At 44.6% G+C, this 21,912-nt stretch overlaps 1 long non-coding RNA gene and 1 pseudogene across 1 annotated transcript in view; both read left to right on the forward strand.

Moving 5' to 3' along the window:
• LOC146425296 (uncharacterized) overlaps window positions 1-21,912 on the forward strand; it is a 474,460-nt gene that overhangs the window by 8,264 nt on the left and 444,284 nt on the right. The gene's annotated exons all lie outside the window — the stretch shown is intronic.
• Window positions 10,377-21,912, forward strand: part of LOC146425297 (uncharacterized) — a 31,580-nt pseudogene continuing 20,044 nt past the window's right edge.

Below are 21,912 nucleotides of genomic sequence, written 5' to 3' on the forward strand. Positions count from 1 at the left end.
GATTGTAACTCATCCCATGTATAGAGACTATGACCTAGGAATTGATCCACTCGCTCTGCTACCCCAAGTGGATCTTCTAAAAGATGTCCCATTTCCTTTTTAAATTCCCGGACATCCATGGAATTCAGGGGAACTTCCACATACCCTATGCCAGGTACTGGGCCACCCCCTCTTGGTTTACCATCCCCATAGCCACTTCCCTCAGGGGATATAAATTACGAGCTCTGCTCCGGGTAATCGGACCCTGTGGAATGTTAATCTCAGATAAGGGACTTTCCCGTTTCCCAGGAGACGATGGCTCAGCACCTCCCCCCAGAGTCACGGTACCTCCCCCTCCTTGGGCTAAGGAGCTACACCCTCCTCTTCCTGGTGTAACAAAGCCGCACCTCCCCCCAGAGCCACGCTACCTCCCCCTCCTTGGGCTAACGGAGCTACACCCCCTTCTCCCTGGTGTAACAAAGCCGCACTTCCCCCCTCCCGCTGTGGTGGGGGCGTTCCTCCCACCTCCCGCTGTGGTGGAGCTGCAGGAGATGGTGGTGCGTATGGTGGGGGTGTGTCAACAGACTTTTTTCGTCTGTCTTTTCCTTGGAGCACAAACACTCCCGCCCCCCTCCCGTAAGGGAGCCAAAGAGCTGCATATTCGCTCTCTTCTTGGTTAAATGGTCTTTTGCTGTTAACCCAGAGATTTAGAGCTTGACATAGGGATTCCTCGTCGGATCCAAAGGCCGGCCAATATAGAGAGTCTGCCCTAATCTGTTTTCCTCCCCAAATTGCCACACAATAGTTAATCATTTTATTTTTACTCTTCCCCTGGGTCCGGGGGTCATCAGCCCAGTATTTCAGCTGTATGCCCAATGGACTGCCAGGGGGAATCCCTGGGAGTCTCCCATTCCTTTTCATGGAGACAGGAGGCCTGCTCTTCCCCTGTCCCATCTTCCGGAGTGCCCTCACACTCACCCACAACACAACACTCGCTTTCTCCCGGTCGCAACCTGACCCCTTGCGGGGAACAGGAACTGCGCTACTGGGGAGTCCCAATCACTTCGTCCATAGATGGACGTCTCACACGCTGCACTCCGGGAAAACCACCCCGACCACCCACGCCGTGTGTGTCTCTGTATCTCAACCGATACTCACACTCCGCTGTCCGGCGTCTTGTGGCTTCTGTGCACTGAATTTCAGGGGCCTTGAACCCTTGGCTGATATCCGAAATTTAGGTTCGTCGGGTAGGGGTGCGCCAGTGGAGTGTCCCCTCCAGGCCGTCAAATCACGACGGGGCGCCTCCCTTTGGGGAACTCCAGGGGAATTTCCCTATCCGAGGTCACGGCACCAAATTGTTATAAATTGAGCCTCATTATCCAATCAGAGACGTAGATCCAATTAAAAAAATTTATTAATTAAAAGCAAGCGGATATCAGTCAAGTCAGCGCTGGACTGGCAGAGGTTCAAGCATACCTCTATGCACCGCGCCGCGGTTTGCAGAGAGCGAACTTTTATAATCCTTTGTAACTCACTCCCTCTGTATGCCTTGATTGGCGTCCCTTCATGAATCCTTGATTGGCTGCTGAGTCGTCTAGGCTGTCGTGCTCTGCTTTGAGTGGTTGTTACTGGGCCTCCTGGGATGGTCTCACCGTGGGGGTCGCACAGGACTCTTGGTAGGGGGGAGGTTTTATGGCCCTTGAGTCAAATTCCTTTCGTATCTGTCTTGTGGGGGTTGGGTGATGCCGCTTGCCCGCATCCTGTGGGGGGGGTTGTGAGGGAAGGCTACGTGGAGCCACCAGCTTGTTTAAAAATAAATGGAAAGGCAATTTAAAAACCATCACCCTTTTCAAATAGTTCGTGAACTAAACTGATTGTAATTTATTACAACTACAATTTTTCTACTACAAATACTTTTTATTTTTATTTGGTTTTTTTTTCTTTTTTTCTAGACAGTTTTCTGCTTTCACTTCTACTCTCTTAAGAAGCAGTTTCTGCACTTACTCCCCTTCTTTTTCTTTCTTTAAACTCGCAACACAGATAGGGGGCAGGTTGAGGGGTCTTCTGGTCAGTTTAATCAGGAAAAGAGGTTTTCTACTTAGCTAGGGGTCTTTCTCACGAGAGACAGTCTTTTGGGAACTTTTTTGGCGTGGGTTTAATCTCATGAGCAACATTCCCACTCTAATTTTGTTGCAACATGAGTTTCTTTGTTTATAAGGTGATGTGCAGACTCTCTTGAGCTGAGGTTAGGCTGCTTCCATGCCAGGAGCAAGGAAAAGGCCTTTCTTTTTCAGTTACGGCCTTTTGCACTTTTAACTTTTAGATGAGATTTTTACTGGTTTACAGTTTTTTCTAGGCATCTACTTGCTCCTCTGGAGTGAGCTGTGGGTGGATTTTTGCATCTTTATGGATTCTATGGGCTGCAGGAGAAACTTTTTGCTCTCTCTATAGTTTCTACCACAGCTAGCAGAAAGTTTTAGCTCCGGTGCCGGAAGCACAGGAGCACCTCTTTTTCTTTTTTTTTTTACTGACTTTGGTAATTTCTATGTTGTTCTTCTTCACATATTTTTACTTGCACTTCTTCTTCTTCTAACTACAAAGTGAAAGAAGTGCACGCTTGTTTTGTTTTGAATTTTTCTTAAATATGTTTTCACAGAGGCGTAACTAGCACTTTTAATTGGCTCAAACTTGGCTGGCAGCATGTCTATTACTTTCAGAGCCATCAGAGATTGGCTCTGCCGGATTTGATGTAAAAACTTCCAGAATTTTCACTCAGGACACACAGGAGCTATCTTTGTGCCACACCCCACCCCTCAGACACTTCTCCAGGCTTACTACAACAGCTTCTGAGGGGTCCAAATTTTTTTTAGATGTTAAAAACACTTCACTGATGTTTTGAGCCAATCAAAACCACCACAGAGGTATATTCCTATTGTCACCTCTTGGGCTTCATTTACTATCAGAGCCCTGGCTGCACAACTTTTGCAGACGGTGCGGCCAGCCTCTAGCTACATTCTGAGACAATGAACAGCTGCCAGCCACTGGATTTGGTAACTTAAAAAATTAGCATCAGGCCACCGTGTTCTCCAAAAGTGGCTGTCAAATTCTCAAAGCATGGGGAAGAACACTTTTTGCAAAAGTTACTTGCCATGTCAACAAACCATACAGAGAGGACTGAAACCCCTTGGGGACTTGAATTAAGCACACATTGTCACGTTCTTGGCTGCTTGAACAGCCCGGACAGTGGCTCAGAGACACACCTTGTCTCTACCTTCTCCTCAGCAGTTCTAAAATTTTTTTTTTCTACAGCGGTTAATTTCCATTTTCTCTAAGGCAATTAGTCTGGCTGCTTGAAGGGTAAAGAATTTGAATTAAAAGCATTTGAGCAAACCTTTGTTCAAAAAAAACCAAAACAACAGCTCAGAGTAACCCAGGCAGGAGATTTTAACTTTGAAATAGTTAATTACAAAATTTGGTATATCTTTTCTACAGATATTTTTGCTTTCAGTGTCTCTTTGGCATCACTTTTGCTTTTGCCTTTTTTATCCCTTCTTACATACATTTGCAGTATCTTTCTAACCAGTTTCTTCAGGGCTTATTCAGCCCTTCCTCCAGCCCCCACCCGTACTACTGCCTGGGGGTGCTCATTGTCCCACAAAGTCATTCTGGCGACCTAGACAGAACTCTTAACAGACAATCCACATTTCTAAACATTCCCTCTGCAGCATCCAAACGCAGCCCTTCCCCCTCCTAGGCTCTCAGCAGGCAAGGCCAGCAGCACCACAGGTGATCGGTGTGTCCCACAGCCGCCCTGCCGCAGGGGCTGGCAGGGTCAGGGACTGCCTGGTGCTGAGCTCACAGCTGTCCCACAGCTCCAGCTCGGCTCCGCACCTCCCCTCAGGCCCCAGCCTGTGCATCCAGCCCCGCACCTCTGCGCTCGCTCCTGCCGCTCCAAAAGGGGAGGATGCAGGGAATTGCAGCTCGCCCTGGGTCAGCTGCCAAAAATTTAGGCAAGATGGGGGAGGGTCTTGAAACACTTCTCCTCTCTTCCTTCTTTTTCCTTCTTTTTCACTCTTATTTACTTGCAAGCTCTATCTACTACAACATTCTATACAACCATATTTCAGCAGCTACACACAGGAGTTCTAAAGAGGTACTTATTAGATTCAATTAGTTATTTTTATCTCGCGGGCGTCCCCGCATAAATTTATATGCCGGCAAAAATACAAATTAACACAGGTAAAATTTTGCACACACACTACATGCACACACATTAAAAAATTTCAGAAGCACTTGAGCAAATAGACAATATCACTTCCTCTCACAATTAATACACGCGCACTAAGTTTAAGTTTCACAATGGTTTCCACACACAAAACACAGAATTTTAAAGGCAAAATCAAATAGAGCAATATTAGAAAGGTGTTGGGGTCTGAGTGTTTTCAATTCAGCAGCTAAAATCTTTCCATTCAATAATATAATCTGCCCCCCTCCAGATACTCCAAACCAACGGTTTATATATGACTTATACTCATTCACTCTTTGCCAGTCACTTTGCTTTTCTCTGGCCGTTTCTGTCGCCAGAGAACGGAAACGCAGATAGAGCTCCGCTCTCGCTCCGTGTCGGTGACACGTCTCATTCATTCACACTCACACAGCAACAAAATAATGACAGTAACACAGTAACAAAATAACAATAGACAGAACAAAAATCACAGTATGGTGTAATACAGTGAGGTCCAACCCCTTAAAGGTACCTTTCACTATAGCGGGGTCCAACCCCGGGGTCCAACCCTTTAAAAGTACCTTTTCTTGACAGCGGGGTCCAACCCCGGGGGTCCAACCCCTTGCCCGGGACTAATTTCGGGAGACCCAGTCTCAACCCACCCTCAGGGACTAGCACCCCGGACCTGCAGGCATTTCTTTTGAAAGTAGCAAATACCTTAATTTGGTGCAGATGGTCCTTAGTCTACTCCTGCCGTGAGCCAGAGGACAGCTGAGCTCCCCCTGAAAATTCAGGGTCGCGACTGGGAGGTCTGCTTACCCCTGGATCCGGCAGCCGAGCAGAGTCAGGGTCCCATCTGGGGTGCCAGTTTGATTCGCCCCAATCGAGCTCAGAGACACTTCAGAGACCAAGTCAGAGAAGTGGGTATTTGCTTTATCCGGTGCACCGGATGTGTGGGGAATTGTTTCTACCAAACACACATACCTCAGTACCCCAGAGACACAGTGTTATAGGTAAAATCATGAATATTAATTACATTCTTCAGGATAGGAGTGGTTATACAAATCATTTCTCAGAAGTCATTAATATCATTAGCATGTGCACAACGCATGCTCCGTATATCCTGGTGGTCTTTGGAGACCCCCAAAGCCCCCTCCAGGGTGAAGGTTCTTCATGGGATGATTCAGTTGTTTCTGTGCTGGTTTCAAATGCATGCTTAGCTGATAAGCCATCAGGCCAGAGCTGTTACCTACAATTTGAATTTGAATTAAGAGTTCAGCCTTCAGCCCTGGAAGCCACAGATAGGCACCTGTGCTGGTGGAAGGGGGGCAAAGCTCAGAGAATCTTTCTCAGTCATAAAAGCTATTATGGGCTTTTCTTACAAGAAAGCAATTCTATTCATCATTTCTACCATGAAACAGGAAGGATGTTCCCATAAGAGCTTTCTGCTGCACTTTTAGGTAAAGTCCACGCAGGTGCCTTATTCACTGGTACCAAGTGGGAGCTGCCTGAGGGATCAGCTGCAGGATGTTGAATGAAATGAGCTGGCTGTATCAGAAATAGTGTAGCCAGGAGGACTAGGAAAGTGATTGTCCCCCTGTACTCAGCATTGGTAAGGCTGCACCTTGAATACTGTGTTCAGTTTTGAGCCCTCACTACAAGACAGACATTGAGGTGCTGAAGTGTATCCAAAGAAGGGCAACAAATCTGGTGAAGGGTCTGGAGCACAATTCTTATGAGGGGCAACTGAGGGAGCTGGGGTTGTTTAGTCTGGGGAAAAAGAGGCTCGGGGGGACTTTCTTGCTCTCTAGAACTCCCTGAAAGGAGGTTTTAGGCAGGTGGGGGTCAGTCTTTTCTCCCAGGTAACAAGTGATAGGACAAGAGGAAACAGCCTCAAGTTCTGCCATGGGAGGTTTAGATTAGATATTAGGAAAAATTTCTTCACTGGAAGGGTGGTCAAGCATTTGAACAGGCTGCCCAAGCAAGTGGTAGAATCACTGTCCCTTGAAAGTTTAAAAAAATGTGTAGATGTGATGCTTAGGGACATGTTTTAGTGGTGGACCTGGCAGTGTTAGGTTAATGGTTGGACTTGATGAACTTAGAGATGTTTTCCAACCTTAATGTTTCTATTATTCTATGCATGTCATCAAGTCCCACAGACTTGTGCCAATTCAGTTTCATCAAGTGGCCTCGAACATACTCTTCATTTATAGTGGAAGGGACTTCACTCCCCCAACCCCCACCTAGAGGTTCAGAGACTTGAGAGAAGTGGAAAGCCTGACTGCCAGTGAAGACCTGTTGGAAAACGCAGTTTTCCAGCAAAACTCATGCTAACTGAGCAAGCCTGAGCAAGGCTTCAGCATGGTCAGGCCTCAGTAAAATTCCAACAAGTTACAGTGGTTTGTTTGCCTGAGAATGTTCTGTGGGAAGAATGCCATGAGAAAGATTAGGAGTCAGGAGTGTTATGAGAAAAGAATAAGGGAGTTAGCAGGAGGATCCCTGAATGTGTGAGAACAGCTGCAGGTGTGTGTGTGTATCTATGAATAGTAACTTTTGTAACAGTATATAAGTTTCTCGTTTGGTGAAATAAAATGGAGCTTACTTTATATCTCATATTGAGACTGCCGTGAGTTTCCCTCTCGTCGATTTCTCTTTAAATGGTGACTCCGACGACTACGGACCCTAACAGCGGAGTTTTACGACCTTGCTTCTGAGAGCGGCGGGAACGGAGAGGCGCCAAAGCGTGCAGCAACGGTGTGTCAAAATCTTCGCCCAAACCGGGGAAGATCCTGCAGACACAGGCCGAATAGGACCTGCCTACCGTGGGGCTACACTTCGGTGAACTGCACAACTCTGGCAACTGCGAGCTTCAATAGAGTGCTTAGACGGTGTTGACCAGGACCCTGAAAACCAGCTGGACCACAATGGAATCAGAGGTAGCCCAAATTTTATTGTTATGCTTTTTAGAAAAGCACGGACTCAGTAGCCTGTTACATTTGGCTGGCCTGATGGCAGTAGGACAAGCTTATGGATTTTTTACAAATCCTATTACAGTATTCAGTGTAGGAGAGTGGTTGAATTACGGAGCTGTTTTGCTTTTGGACTGTGATAAAATTGCAAGAAAGCTTGGCAAATCATGGAGTAAAGTTGTAGCCTGCTTACAAATACATGCCACAAAGCAAAACCTTGCGTGGCTCATGGACATAGCACCCGCATGGAGCAGAGAAAAACCTGTGAATAACTGTGCCGCTTTTAATATGCGTAAAACTTCGGCAGCCGCAGCGCAGCCAGGGAAGCCCCCCCCGCCGGGGGGGGGGGGAGAGAGCACGCCGTGCCGCTGCCGGTAGCCGAGAATACAAAGTTACTTGATTGGATGAAAAATCTGTTCCTGTCTCAATGTATCACAGAGTTGGGCAATGTTACAACGAAAAACATCTTAGCTGCTTTGTTTGAGAGAGTCACTGTTGAACTTTTGCCAGAACAACTGAATGCTTTGTTAGAACGAGCTCAGATATCGCGGGTAAAGAAAGAGAGTAACCAGAAATCATCCCGATGTTACCGATGCGGGAGTGGGAAACATATAAAAAAGAATTGTAATGAAAAAGTTTGGTGTTCCCGCTGTAACAGAGATATTCACAGCACAGAAGCTTGCAGAAACAAAAAGAACAAACGGAAAGTGACCAATAACCGAGTTCCAGCGGCGGTCCCTACCCTTCATCGCACGCCGCCTGAACACCACACAAAGAGACCTGTGGCGGAAGTTGTTCCAACCGTGGTTTCCGGCCGAATGACAACCAGAGCGGAAGTCCCAGAGGGTGCCCCGGTGGGCGGAGCCGCGAGCCATCCACGCCTCCTTCACTGCCCCAACTGTGACGTCTGTGGTGAAACCCTAAACTCTACTCCTCCCCAAGGATGAGGAAATGATTGGCAGCCTCAGCAGCGAACCAGAACTAACCAACAGCGTTGCCAGCAGAAACAGCAGTTTGATACAGGATGGAGTTGTTTCTTTTGTAATCATGGAGAACTTTTAAGAATTTCAAAGATGCGAATCTTCTTCAGTGCTCTGAACTGGAGATCCTTCATCTCCCGCTCGGGAATCACATCCATGTCGTTCCCCATGGCGGCAGCGATCCCGCCGCGCTCTCTAGCTTCAGAAACAACTCTTTGAACACGTTCTCCAGCTGTTCTCTCCAAAACCTCTAATTATTCGCTTTGCAGGGTGAAACATCCATTGCCACGTATTGACCAACAGACCAAAACCTATTTCCAGCAATTTACTAATAAAGAAGCATTGTAACAAGATATTATCCTGATTAAAAAAAAATAACACCTTGAATACTAAAAGCCTTAAACGAAAGCTGAATTTTGCTAAAGCATTTGTGTGTATGTGTGAATATTGTAGGCCTACTGAGAGTGTGTTGAATGCTTTAATGTGTAAATGAAGGTTGTGATTGATGAGAGTGTGATTTTGATTTCTTGAGAGTTTTAATGTGTGAATGAAGATCTGTGAGTGAAGTTATACTGAATAGTTTAAATTACCTGTTAAGTATCTTTAGTTTAGCATAGATTCTGTTAAAGTTAAGTAATAGTGAATTTAAATTCTATTAAGTTGTAAATTCTGTTAAAGTTAAAATTCTGTTAAGTAATATTAAGTGATGTTAATTTCTGTTAAGTTTTAAATCTTGTTAGAGTTAAGTTGTTAAGGTAATATCGATTTTAAATTCCATTATAGTTAAGTCCTATTTGTTAGTTTAAAATAAGATTTATTAAGATTAAGTTTTATTCATTTTCAGTGATATTGATTTTAAGTTTTAAATTTGTTAGTTTATATTATTATTCACAAAAGCTTTGCAGTTTCATCTTTCTTAGTTAAAGTCAAGTAATAATATCTACTGTTTTCAAATATTTCATCTCACCTTATATAGCTATCTACAAAAGTGGTAACATGTTAAGATACTCTCCTTATTGATATTAATTAAAGCTTGTTTATAAGATGTTTTAAGAAAACCCTTCCACTTAGCACCTAAGCTCTGGCCAAGCTTTGATTCTAACTGGCTGGGAAACATGCCATGAGTCCCAAGTATTCTGCATCAAAATGTGATCAAATAATTTTCATTTACCAAATTGAGTTTATAAAAGCTAAACCTTCTTCCAGGTTAACTTAGGGTCCTTGTCCGGAAAAGGTTCTCTAAGCTTTACCTGTGAAGTGAATGTTTTCAGCAATGACAATTTCTAGACCATGGCAACATATCTAACTAATGAAATTTCCTTAGGTAAATTTATAACAATTCTAATAATAAGAATTACTTATAGCAAAGCAAATTAATCTGATAACAGACAACGTCTGTTCTCACAAGCGAAACGGGGGAACTGTTGGAAAACGCAGTTTTCCAGCAAAACTCATGCTAACTGAGCAAGCCTGAGCAAGGCTTCAGCATGGTCGGGCCTCAGTAAAATTCCAACAAGTTACAGTGGTTTGTTTGCCTGAGAATGTTCTGTGGGAAGAATGCCATGAGAAAGATTAGGAGTCAGGAGTGTTATGAGAAAAGAATAAGGGAGTTAGCAGGAGGATCCCTGAATGTGTGAGAACAGCTGCAGGTGTGTGTGTGTATCTATGAATAGTAACTTTTGTAACAGTATATAAGTTTCTCGTTTGGTGAAATAAAATGGAGCTTACTTTATATCTCATATTGAGACTGCCGTGAGTTTCCCTCTCGTCGATTTCTCTTTAAAGACCGAGGCAAAAAACTTGCTGAGTACCTCAGTCTTCTCCATATTTGTTGTTACCAGTTCTCCCTTCTTGTTTATCGGGAGAGGGGGGCACTCTCCTTGGCCTTTCTTTTCTGATCTATGTACTCATTAACTTATTATTCTTCACATCTCTTGCCAAGTCCCATTCTGCAGCAGCGCAGTATCACGATTCACAAACGGCCACCCCACGCCGCAATGTGGAGGGGGCCGCCCGTGGCCAGAACACGCCAGGCAGACACGTGGCTGTAGCAGGCAGTGGAGCTGCGGGGGACGCGAGACTCCGTGAAGGTGTGGCGATGGAAGAAATGCAGGATCACCATCTGGAGTTTCCAGGGATTTATTAAGGTCCACAGTGGAGGGTCAGAGGAGGGTGGAGAGGGACGGAGAGGCGGGGGAGGGTTCGGGGTGCTGGAAAGCCAAGATGGTGAACAGTGAGTTCCGCTCTCCCAGCAGGTTATCAGGAGAGGGAACAGAGGCGTGGTTACTCAGAAGAACCAACTAGGGGAAGCCAGAGGGGAGGAACCAGGGAGGAGAAAGGGGTAAACCAATAAGATTACAGCATGGGATGGTACAGGTTTCTGGCTAGGGAGAAGTCTCTAGAACAGCATAAGCACACTACAACACCATTCCATCTGTGCCTTATCTTTCCTGATCCCATCCCTAAACATACAAACCCTATCCCTGTACTCTTCCCAGGTCACCTGTCCTTGCTTCAATTGGCTGTGCATTTCCTTCTTACTCCTTAGTTTGAGGAGCAGATCCTTGCTCAGCCATGCCAGTTTTCAGCCTGCCTTGCCTGATTTCTTACACATGGGGATGGAGAGCTCTTGTGCTCTAAGTGTCCTTAAAGAGTTGCCAGCTCTGATCAGTTTCTCTGCCCCCTAAGGGCAGTTTCCCAGGGGATCTCATCCTCTAATTCTTTAAACAGCTAGAAGTTCACCCTTCCAAATTTCAGGGTCCTGACTTTGCTCTTTGCCAGGCCCATGGTCCTTGAGATCATGAACTCAACCAGGGCACGGTCACTACAGCCCAGGCTGCCTCCAGTCTTAACCTCTTTAATAAGCTCATCTGCATTGGTGAGCATCAGGTCCAGTAACATTTCTCCTCTGGTTGGTTTGTCTAATACCTGGACCAGGCAGTTATCCTCTACACATTCCAGGAGTCCCCTGGATTGCTTAAAGCCAGAATTATTGCTTTCCCAGCAGACATTTGTGTGGTTGAAATCCCCCATCAGGATGAAAGCTTGCAAGTGTGATGCTTCCTGGAGCTGAAGCAACAATGCCTCATGATCAGGCTCCCCTTGATTAGGTGGCCTTTAGTAGACCTCAACCACAAGGTGTCCATTGTTGGTCCTGTCCTTGATTTTTACCCAGAGGCTCTCAACGTGTTCATGTCTGTTTCTGAGAGGCAGCTCTTCGCAATCTATCCATTCTTTAACACAGAGGGCAACCCCTCACCCCTCCTTTCCAGCCTATCCCTTCTGAAAAGCTTGTAGCTCTCGATTGCAGGGTTCTAGTTGTGTGACTCATCCCACCATGTTTACATGATAGCGATTAGGTCATAGTTTTTCAATTGCACCATGGTTTCCGACTCCTCCTGCTTGTATCATGTGCTGTGTACATTGCTGTAGAGGCACTTCAGCTGAGCTATCAGCCTCTTCACTTTTTGGGGGAAACCCTCCCTAATTACTTTGGGGCAATTTACAGGGATTTCCCTGCTGCTTCCTAAAATGTCGGTATTTCCTGGTTCCTCTCTGACACTTGAAAGTACATCCCCTTCCTCCACCGAATCTAGTTTAAAGCCCTGCTAATGAGCCCAGACAGCTTGCTTCCCAGAACACTCTTACCTCACCTGGTCAGGTGCACCTCATCAGATGTCACCATGCCCGGTCTCTCGATAGTGCACTTGAGATCATAGAACCCAAACCCTTGAGCATGGTCCTCATTAACTAGCTAAAAGATGGGAGCCAAGGAATAGGAGAAAATGGTTACCAAGTTCTGCAACTCTTTCAAACAGAGATCAGCAATAAAATGGTGGTGGGTTGACCTTGACTGGATGCCAGCTGCCTACCAAATCCAGTCTATCACTTCCCCTCCTCAGCTGGACAGGGTGATGCCTTAAGAGAACCTAGAAATGAAACAACACACTTTTGAGATAATATTAGTATAGGAGGTAACTCCCCTCCGGTTCAAACCCTTTCTAAGTCTTCCCCCCTCAGATGGGAACTAAACTTTGTTTATGAAAATGTGTCTCAAAGAGCTGTTTTCAGCCTTGGTTCCCAGAAAGATCCAAGATAGGATAGAGGCCCTGCAGCTCTGAAACATGTTTTGTCTTTCTGTCTGGGAAAAGGTAGGGAAAAGTACTGGGACTAGCTACTAATACAATAATAGGCTACAAATATATGTGTAAAGAATACAGAGAATATATAAAAGAAAAAGGCAGAAATCATTCGGCATCAAGGGGAAAGAAAATATAATGAAAGAATCATAGGCTGAGCTAAGGGCAGGGAGAGATCATTCCCCAATGTCAGGAAAATTAATCCACAAACACCAGAGGTTTATGTCCAAAAAGGAGACAGAGGAGTCCTGTAGCTTTATTCAAATAAAGGGAGAGGTCATGGGCATTTCCCATGGGGTCTCTCAAATTGTTAGAGGATGCAGCCTCTTTTTATCCTAATTTCCCAGCCGCATTTCCCTCTCTCTTTCCCTATTGGATGAGGTACTCGAGAGGTACAGACTTCCCAAATCGCCTAATACAGACCCCCTTCTAATGTACATCTCCCTCCCCCCCCTTCTGTTTTCTTTGTGTCTCTGTTCTTTTTCTCTAAGTCCAGGGATTTAACATGCCCTTGGGGTAGTAACAGTCTGTGTCAATTAATGGAATTCCTATGAAATTTATGGTTCCTCCCGTTGCTTCTTTCACCTATCAGTATCTGGCCTTATCTACCAGCAGGCCTCACAGTTTGTTTGTAAAGACATCTCCCTCTTGTTCCTTTCACCAATTACTGTTAGAGACAAAATTTGACTTGGGGAAAAATTAATTTAATTTATTACCAATCAAATCAGAGTAGGGCAATGAGAAAATAAAATCAAATCTTAAAATGCCTTCCCCCACCTCTTCCTTCTTCCCAGGCTCAACTTCACTCCTTACTATTATACCTCCTTTACCCAAGCAATGAAGGGGGATGGGGAATGGGAGTTGCAGTGTTATGGATCGAGTGAGAGCTTCAAACAAGCCCTGCCTTGGGCTCAGATTTTTGGCAGGAGCTCTATTTAGGTGACCTGCAACTAAATCGCTCTGACTTGCAAGTTCTTAAGAATGGCTGATTAGGTCTATTATAAAATGAGTTATTTATTGAATAGATAGAAGGTAACAGACAAAAGGCCTTAAACAGATTTACTTACTACACAATATAAACCAAAAAACTACTAGTAGATATCTCGGTTTAGAAACAAGTTTTGCAAGAAAATGCCCTGGAATGAGTGTTTCCTCTAAGAAAAGGGGTTTTAGCAATCCCCTCCTGCTGATATGAAATGAATATTGGTTGGTGAAAGTGGAAAAAAAATCCAGCTGTTTATTTGACAAAGTGCCCACATGACATAGAAAAAAACCAAACAAACAAACAAAAAAACACCTGTTAGATATTGAACCTTCAGAACCTTACCCACACAAACACACACGCCCACCCACAGCAGAACAAAAAAACCAAAATGCCAGAGGAAGGGAAACACTCCACCGGCCATGTGGAGAGAAGGAACAAGATGGCAGACGGCCTTTGTCTCGGGGGGTGGAAGAGGAAAGTCCATGGGGAAGCTCAGGGGAAAAAAATAACCAGATGGGAACCTGGTGAACTTCTGTGGTTTGGTCTCCTCCTTGTTGCAGATGAAACCTGGTGCATTTAGAGTTCTTTCTTTTGGTGGTTCAGCTTTTCCTGGAGTCTGGTTCGAGATGGGGTGTTGATGGAGTGTCCCTGCAGCTTCCCCGCCTGTCCGCACCAGCCAGCTCCTGCCGATGGTACAATCTCGGACAAAAGCTAAGCCAAACAGTTCCAGAAGAAACCACAGAAGCCACCGAAGAATTGCTACTGCAGTCCAGGGAAAAAACTTCTTGCCTAAGCTAACAAAAAGCAAGCTAGCTAAGCAACAATGTAGCCTCTTGTTGGGGTTTGACCCTGACTAAATGCTAGGCACCCCGACTGTCTCCTGCTGCAAATGTGCAGGAGAGGGGAAAGAAAAAACTGTAAAAACACACACCAATCTCATTAGTTAAATCAGATAGGACACTGGTAGGGGGACACACTGAAGAAAAGGGCAGACAGGCTCCAAACTTAAAGTTGCAAAGTGATTTAATTACTAACAGAGTTGGAGGATAAATGAGAGGTAAAAATAATCTTTTCATACACCATTTTGTTCACTCACCCCCTCCCTCTTAAGACAGCATTTTCTACTTGATAGTATAGTGTTAAAATGTTTCTAAAATTGTGATAGCTAAGTAGGCCTTGGGAACGGGAGTGGGCATTGTATGTACTGCAGTTGTTAAATCATGTGAATCTGCACCTGCTGTACCTGTACAAGTACATGATGACATTTGTATTGGTTTGAAAACAAACCAGTGGGAGATCACAAGTCAAGATTGAAATTAAAAATAAGTGAAATAATACAAGGAAAAGCACTGACAAAGTCAGATACAACCCAACACCCTGTTAGGGTGGTAGTAGCAGTCCAACTGAAGTAGTCCAGTTGAAGCGGTGATCCTGTGAAGGTCTAGTCTCCAGCTGAAGATCCAGTAGTAGCTCTGGTCCTCTGGGAACCCAGTAGACAGGGCTAGCTCAGGCAGTTCCAAGGCCAGGTTATATCCAGGTGGGAGCACCTGGTTCCTCCCTCCTGGGCAGAGCATCCCACAATGGGATGAGATAAGTCCATGAGTCACACGGTGGGTCCCTGATGGCCCATTGCCTGTCATGCGGGGTGAGTCATTAGCAGCTGGTAACAGCTAACGGATGGCCCATTGCCTGTCATCCGGAGTGGGTCATTAGCAGGTGATAGCAGCTAACGGCCCACAGCTGGTGGTAATAAAATACTTAACTACATCTATATTGCAACCTAGGACAACATTGAATACGATGATTGCTTAGAAAATATTGGGAATTGTCTTAGCTAAATCATGCAAACTAGCATTTGTGTAATAAATCAGAAATATTGTGGGAAGAGGGGGCTTAAAGTCATGCTTGGGAGAAAACAATAGAACAATATCAAGTTGATGATTAACATATGATTATACAACAGTTATGTAAGGAAAGGGTATAAAAATGTATCCACTTGGAGTCCATGTCGAAGTCAGATTTGGGTTCGTCTTTACCCCTGGCTTCCAGAGCTCTTCAATAAAGCACCTGCATATAATCATCCTGTGATTATGTGTTTTCCACGCTAACATACTCATCCCCTCCTCCCTCTTTCCAACCAACTGCTCGGATAGGGGGGCAGGGTGTGGGGTATTTTTTAGTCCATAGAGCAGGTCCATAAATCTATTCATCACCACAATTCTTCTACTACAAATACTCTTTATCTCTACTTATCTCTCTCTCTCTCCAGACACTTTCTCTGCTCTCACCCCCTCCCTCTTAAGAAGCAGTCTCTCTGCTCACCCCCCCTTCCCTCTTTCCAAACCAACAACACGGGCAGGGGGCAGGGTAGGGGGTTTGTTCTCTGGTCAGTCCATCAGGGAGTGGGGTCTTCTACTTAGCCACGGGGTCCGTCCCATGAGAGACAGTCCTCTGGGAACTTCTTTGGCGTGGGTCTAATCTCACGAGCAATATCCCGCCCGAATTCTGCTGCAACATGAGTTCTTTTGTCCATAAGATGCAGACTCTCCTGAGCCGAGGCCAGGCGGCTTCCATCCCAGCTGCAAGGCCTTTCTCTCCCTCACAAGGCCTTTGCAGCTTTAACTCTAGATGAGACTCCAACTGGTTCACAGCTTCCTCCAGGCATCCACCTGCTCCTCTGGAGTGGGCTGTGGGTGGATTTCTGCATCCTTGTGGACTCCATGGGCTGCAGGGGGACCACCTGCTCCCCCCATGGCCTTCACCACGGCTAGCAGAGGGTTTTCAGCTCCGGCGCCTGGAGCACCTCCTTCCCCACCTTCTTCACTGACCTTGGTGTCTCCATGTTGTTCTCCCTTCACATATTTTTACCTCCACCTCTGTGGCAGGACACCCCCCTCCCCCTTCTCTCTCTCCCTGATCGGTCCCAGGAAATGGATGGCTCAGGTTTAGGTTGATAGCCTAATCAACAGCTACCTGGTGCTGGCGAATGAAAGTCTGAAAAGACACTCCCCTGTGGAATGCAGAGAGAATGTGAGAAAATTTTCAGTGACTACAAATACACACTTTTATCCTACAAAAAGCTCACGAAATCTCGGAAAGGTAGAAGCTTTCTACATGGACATTGGAGCATGAAGTAAGCCTCTCCCCAGGGTTGGACGCAGCCCTGTGGTTACTTCCCCGGGATTGAGTGAGGAAGTCTTAATGTATTCCAGCTCCAAATTGAGTATTGGTAAGATCATTGAGTTTCCTAAATTGTATTATTCCAGCTAACTTATAGGTACCTTTCTTAACTTGCATTTCAGCTAGCTCAAGCAAGCATCTCTTAACTTGCATTATAGTTCAAGCAAGCATTTCTTGCATTTTTAACTATTTTTATAGTTCAAGCAAGGTTTTACCACATAATTGCATTTTTAACTATTACAGTGTTGCAATTATGTATTCATTGTGTGTTTATGTGTGTCAATCTGTTCTATGTTTGTATGTTTGTTATGTTCTGTGTCAAATAAATGGTATTTTTAGACAAATCGGCCAGATATCAAAGAATCCTGCGAACGGGACTAAGTCTTGGGGAACTAGCTATCTTAAAGTCTGTCAAACTGCAAAACACATAAAACTCCTGTGTCCCTTGCAAGACAACCTCCTCCTCTAACTACAAAGAAGTGCGTGCCTACCTTGTTTTGATTTCTTCTCAAATATGTTTTCACAGAGGCGTAACTAGCACCTCTAATTGGCCCACACTTGGCCGGCAGCATGTCCATCACTTTCAGAGCCATCTTTGTGCCACTCCCCACCCCTCAGACACTTCCTCAGGCCTACTACAACAGCTTCTGAGGGGTTTAAATTTCTCTTAGATGTTAAAGATACTTTGCTGATGTTTTGGGCCAATCAAAACCACCACACCTCTGATCGGCATTGCAAACCCAGCACACCCGGAGCGAGTCCTTGAAGAAAGCCTGCGCAGAGTTCCCCTGGCTCCCGTTCCTCCCCCGGACCCAGTTTAAAGCTACAGGACCCATTTCTGGGCATAAAGTAGACGATCAGGAATATAGTGTCGTAAAATCACCCCACAACAGTAGACCACATAAAACAGTGCGTGACATAAAGGTACCTATATTATACCTATCAAAGAAATAGTATAGATTAGCAGTCAATGTGACTTAACACTGAATTAACGATAGTGTACACAGAGTCCTTTCACTCAACCCCCAGGAGAGTAACCATGAAAGTTGGTGTCCCGACTTCGGGGAGAAAACTCCACACATTTCAGGGAATGTGCAGAAGATTTCTGCTTTCTGAAAGTTTGGTGTAGCTTTTATAGTTTATAAAGTGAAGTGTCTGTCAGTCAGAAATTCCAGCTTATCTTTCCACATCTTGTTTCCACAGCAAGATGTTTATTGTCAGCTAGAAGTGTCTCTTCCACGGTGCCTGAATAACCATAAGACAGGCGGTCTTTAGTGAGTTATTTCACAAAATAGCAAGCTTTTGTGAAGGGCAAGATGCCTTGCATCAGCTAACGAACAACAGATAAACTCTCTAGTGGGGGGGGCATAAGTCCTGCTACATGAAGTCAGTTCATCACACTGTCTCTGCTGCTCCTCCCTCCTCAGGGGGAGGACTCCTCATTGCTCCAGTGTGTATCCATTCCACAGGGTGCAGTTCTTCAGGACCAGACTGCTTCAGTGCAAGACCCCCTGCAGGGTCACAGCTCCTGCCAGGAAACCTGCTCTAGTGAGGGCTTCCCATGGGGTCACAGCCTCCTGCAGGCATTTGCCTGCTCCAGAGTGGGGTCCTTCATCAGCTGCAGGTGGATATCTATTCCATGGTGTTGACATCCATGGACTGCAGTGGAACAACCTGCCTTACCATGTTTTTTCCATGGGCTGAAGGGGAATCTCAGCTCCAGTTCCAGGAGTACCTCTTCCCCCTCCTTCTTCACTGACATTGGTGTCTGCAAACTTGTTTTTCTCACATATTCTCACTCCTCTCTCTGCTGCTGTTGTTTCTGAAGGTTTTGGGGTTTGTTTTGCTTCTTAAATATGTTATCACAGAGGTGCTATCACTGTTGTTCATTGGCTCAGCCTTGGCAAGTACTGGGTCTGTCTTGGAGCCAACTGGCATTGGCTCTATCAGACATAGGGGAAGCTTCTGGCAGCTTCTCACAGAAGTCACCCATGTGGCCCTCCTGCAACTAAAATCTTGCCATACAAACCCAATAAAAAAAATGCAATTCAGTGCCAAGTGAGAAAAATAGCATAATGGATAACATTCTAATTTATCTCTCAAAAGATCTTGGAAGCTATTTTGGATATTTCTCTGAAGATGTCTGACACTTTCAGTCTGTTTTAAAACACTTATATTCATCTCACATTACTGTCCTCAGCCCTGTACAGCTCTTGCATCTTGTCAAATCACAAAAATTATCAGAGGGATGGAACACCTCTCCTATGAGGAAAGGCTGAGAGATTTTAGGTTGTTCAGCCTAGAGAAAAGAGGGCTCCAGGAAGACCTAATTACAGCGTTTTAGAACTTGAAGGAGGCCTGTAAGAAAGATGGGAAGAAACTTTTTAGCAGAGCCTGTTGTGATAGCACAAGGGGTAATGGTTTTAAACTAAGAGAGGGTAAATTTAGATTAGATTTAAGGAGAACCTTTTTTATAATAAGGGTGGTGAAACACTGACACAGGCTGCCCAGAGAGGTAGTGGATGCCTCATCCCTGAAATTGTCACTGAAACTGCGGGAAGGACAAATACCCTCCAACAATATTTTTAATGTTAGAGAGTGTGGCAGGACGTTCCCCCCCTTCTCTCTCTCTGCTCGGTTGCAAAAGATGGATGACTCAAGTTAGGTTGACAGCCTGGCCAGGGTTATCTGTTGGCGCCCGAAAGTCTAAAACCACTCCCTGTAATTCATATTTTGGAATGAAGAGAGAATGTAGGAAAATAAACAGCAATAATTTTGGTGACCACACAAGGCACATTTTTTCCTATAAAAATTCGCGGGTTTTCACAAAAGGTAGAAGCTTTTCTACATGGATACTGGAGCATGAGGAAAAGCTTCTCCTAAGAGTCTGGACACAGCTCTGTGGTAACTTCTTGCAAGATTGAGGGTGGATTCTAATGTATCCCAGCACCAAAATTGGATTTTGGTAAGATCATTGGTTTCCTAAAATTGTATTATTCTGGCTAGCCAATAATAATAAGAATAGGTACCTTTCTATAACTTGCATTTCAGCTATTTTATAGTTTTTGCAAGCATTTACTCCATAATTGCATTTTAGATATTATAGTTTTGCAATTATGTCTTTATTGTGTGTGTATGTAAATCTGTTCTATGTTTGTATGTTTGTTATTTTCTGTGTCTAATAAATGGTGTTTTTCATCATATTAGACTAATCGGCCAGATATCAAAGAACCCTGAGAACGAGACCGAGTCTTGGGGTACTAGCTAGCCTGATAGAAATTACTGCTTGTTGCTAGAAGCCTGGCAAATAGCAGAAACTCAAAAGGCTCCTGTCTCCCATGCAAGAGAAAGAGTCAAGACATTACTTTATTATTTGGCCAGGATGTTGTTCTGGCCAGGATGTACCATAGAAATCATCTCATCCACACATAGCCTGGGTGTGCAGAGAGAATCATTCCATGGCACATGGCTTTTACTAGATTTTTTATACAGGAAAAATACATAGAAATGTATTGGGTCAGTGTTCTGAGAAAGAAGTGGTCAAATAGAAAACCCAAATCTATTTGCACTTCAACCATCCTTGTTTCTTTGAGCTTTTGCCCCCTTCCACCAGCACGGCACCTGTCCAGGGCTGAAGGATGAACTCTAATTCAAATTCAAATTGTAGTTGACAGCTTCTCAGAGAGGAGTGAATGTAGGTAACAGCTCTGGCCTGATGGCTTATCAGCTAAGATGTGCAAGCATGCATTTGAAACCAGTACAGAAACCGCTGAATCATCCCATGAAGGACTTTCACCCTGGAGGGGTCTTTGGGGGTCTCCAAAGACCACCAGGACATACAGAGAATGCGTGGTGCACATGCTAATGATATTAATGATTTGTATAACCACTCCTATCCTGGGGAATGTAATGAATATTCATGAATTTTACCTATAACACTGTGTCTTTGGGGGTACTGAGGTGTGTGTGTTTGGTGGAAACAATTCCCCCACACCTGGTGCATCGAATAAAGCAAATACCCACTTCTCTGACTTGGTCTCTGAAGTGTCTCTGGGCTCGATTGGGGCGAATCAGTTCATTGGTCCAAAGTTGCACAGTTCTTAGTATTTGGTTTCCTATTGGATCCGGATTTCTTCCCCTTCAATGTTAATTAGTGTGAAAAACGAGGTTCACTCTCCTGTTAAGATTAAAAAGTTTAATAAAAGACAATAGGGGACAGATAGAAGCAGAAGTACAGCACTGGTGATTTAGGGTAAAATAGAAATTAATGTAAAAGAACTAGAAGTTGGATAATAGTAATAATATTTTTGAACTGATTTAGAGAGCCAGAGATTGGATAATGATTTACTGAGATATGCCTGCTGCAATTCATTTATTATTCTCTTAATGAATTGGTGCCTACCTGGTATCGGGGAGGATGGAGAGACGAGAGCCAAATAATTGAGAAAAACCACTGAGTGTAACCGAGCATCTCGCCCTTGGACCCCAGAACTGGTACAAGTTGGTTCTCAGGCTTGGACTAGGACCAAGGACCAAGGGAGCATGCGCAAGGGAACAGGGTGAACAGTGCATCGTGACGAAGACTATCGACCACGTCATAATTAATGATCGGGACCCTCGCCCACAATTAATCTGAAGACACTGCGCTTGCGCGAGCATATTTAAATGAACTTTGAACTCATTATAATACAAAGCGGGGATAGATAATGAATATGTATAGGGGCTTTGTCTAACTTTATGCATATGTAATCTGTAACCTAATATAAACTTAGTGAAGTGCTGCTGAGGGTGTGCATGCCTTTGGAGGGGCTACCCCCCATGCACCCCAGCTGGAATAAACACATACCTACTTCATAACTATCTGAGTTGTGGAGTCAATTCCGTGCTTCACTGGGTGCTTGGCATTCAGCCAAAAAGCACACCTGGTATGGACAGAGACACCCTTTACATACCCTTCAGCCTAATGCATATTCATAAACAATTATGCATATTCAAACTTTCCTCCAAACTAGTTTGCATATTCCAGGAACTGCTTAGCCTAGCTCCTCCTTGGATACGCCTCCTCGGAGCATGCACAGTCCTCTTTAATTGATTCTGTTATCACACCCAGATTGTGGTTTCTGCAGACAACAGGTGCTGATAGTTTGAATGTCAGTGGCAGGGTCTGTTCGTGGGATGTTATCCAGTTCAAGCAGGCAGTTCAAGCATTCTAACAAAACTATAACAGCTATTTCACTACTACATCTAAGCTCAGCTAGCACCAGAAAGAAAGACATTAGTCATCATTACACAGCTATTTTTCACAGCAAGGCTACTTCTGTAAAAAAGAATTCAAATCAGACACATAGTATCCATTGTAATATGTGTGAAAAGCCGACATTATTATATGTATTTATCACAATTAGGTCTTCTTTCTTATCTCTTTTCCCAGACCAGGTGTCTCTGACCAGCCAGG

This window comes from Lichenostomus cassidix, chromosome W, assembly GCF_008360975.1.
Source record: "Lichenostomus cassidix isolate B80296 chromosome W, HeHo_3.0, whole genome shotgun sequence".
NCBI lineage: Eukaryota > Metazoa > Chordata > Aves > Passeriformes > Meliphagidae > Lichenostomus > Lichenostomus cassidix.